We start from the raw sequence: 1,822 nt of genomic DNA, 5'->3' as shown, positions 1-1,822 counted from the left end.
CCTTTTCCTTTACTGTGACTAACTTCTGTTGATCACCTCGGACCGTTGACTCGCATTCTTGCCACGAGCTTCTTTTATTGCTGACTTGAATTGAAATCTGAGATGTTTTCCTTTTCTCCAGGCGGATGCAAAACTGCTGAAGTCGAATTGTATTCCCCTGCTCTCCAGGCGGGCTCCTGACTGCTGACTTGAAATGTATTCCCTGCTCTCCAGGCGGGCTCCTGACTGCTGACTTGAAATGTATTCCCTGCTCTCCAGGTGGGCTCTTGACTACTGACTTGAAATGTATTCCCTGCTCTCCAGGCGGGCTCCTGACTGCTGACTTGAAATGTATTCCTGCTCTCCAGGCGGGCTCCTGACTGCTGACTTGAAATGTATTCCTGCTCTCCAGGAGGACTCCTGACTGCTGACTTGAAATGTATGCCTCTATTCTCCAGGCGGGCTCCTGATTTCGACAAAGTAGACAAAACAAAGAAAATTTTCTGCCCCAGTTTGGTGGCTCTATTCTTCAGGCGGGCTCCTAACTGCTAAAACTTGAAATGTATGCCTCTGTTCTCCAGGCGGGCTCCTAACTGCTGAAACTTGAAATAAATGCCTCTGTTCTCTAGGCGGGCTCCTGATTGCTAAAACTTGAAATAAATGCCTCTGTTCTCCAGGTGGGCGCATGATTGCTGAATCTTGAAATGTATTGCCTCTGTTCTCCAGGTGGGCTCCCCTGTTCTCCAGGCGGGCTCCTGACTGCTGAAACTTGAAATGTATGCCTCTGTTCTCCAGGCGGGCTCCTGACTGCTGAAACTTGAAACGTATGCCTCTGTTCTCCAGGCGGACTCCTGACTTCTGAAACTTGAAATGTATGCCTCTGTTCTCCAAGTGGGCTCCTGACTACTGAAACTTGAAATGTGTGCCTCTGTTCTCTAGGTGGGCTCCTGTTTGCTGAAACTTGAAATGTGTGCCTCTGTTCTCCAGGCGGGCTCCTGACTTCAACAAAATAGACAAAAACAAAAAAACATCTCTTGACCCAGTTTACACTAGAAAGATTTGTGAGTTGTTAGAAAAATTGTAAACCACTTATACTATTGATGCAATGATGAGAATAAACTAAAGACTAGACTAGGATGTGCGTCTCCTACGAGTAAAACCAAAAACTTTGACTAGTAAATGTGTCTGCTAAAATAAAACCTGAATGAACCAAACTAGGAAGTGTGTCTCCTAGGGGTGAATTTAAATGACCAAGGCTAGGAAGTGCGTCTCCTAGGGGTAAAAACTTCAGTGACTAAAATTAGGAAGTGCGTCTCCTATGAATGAACTTTCAATTTAGGACGTGCGTCTCCTAAAAGAATAACTTGAAAGACCTTGATTAGGAAGTGCGTCTCCTACAGATAAAACTTCAATGAACCAGACCAGGAAGTGCGTCTCTTATGAATGAATTCTAAATTTAGGAAGTGCGTCTCCTATAGGTGAAACTTCAATGACTCAAACTAGGAAGTGCGTCTCCTATGAATTATCAATTTAGGATGTGTGTCTCCTACAGGTGTAACTTCAATGACTCAAACTAGGAAGTGTGTCTCCTATGAGTGAACTCTTAATTTAGGAAGTGCATCTCCTATGGGTAAAACATCAATGAACCAGACTAGGAAGTGCATCTCCTAGGGCCTAAATTAAATGACTCAAACTAGGAAGTGCGTCTCCTATGAATGAACTCTCAATTTAGGAAGTGTGTCTCCTATGGGTGAAACTTCAATGACTCAAACTAGGAAGTGCGTCTCCTATGAATGAACTCTTAATTTAGGAAGTGCGTCTCCTATGGATGGAAACTTTATAG

Source organism: Nicotiana attenuata, unplaced genomic scaffold (genome assembly GCF_001879085.1).
Source record: "Nicotiana attenuata strain UT unplaced genomic scaffold, NIATTr2, whole genome shotgun sequence".
In the NCBI taxonomy this organism is placed as follows: Eukaryota; Viridiplantae; Streptophyta; class Magnoliopsida; order Solanales; family Solanaceae; genus Nicotiana; species Nicotiana attenuata.
This window is presented reverse-complemented; position numbering follows the sequence as displayed.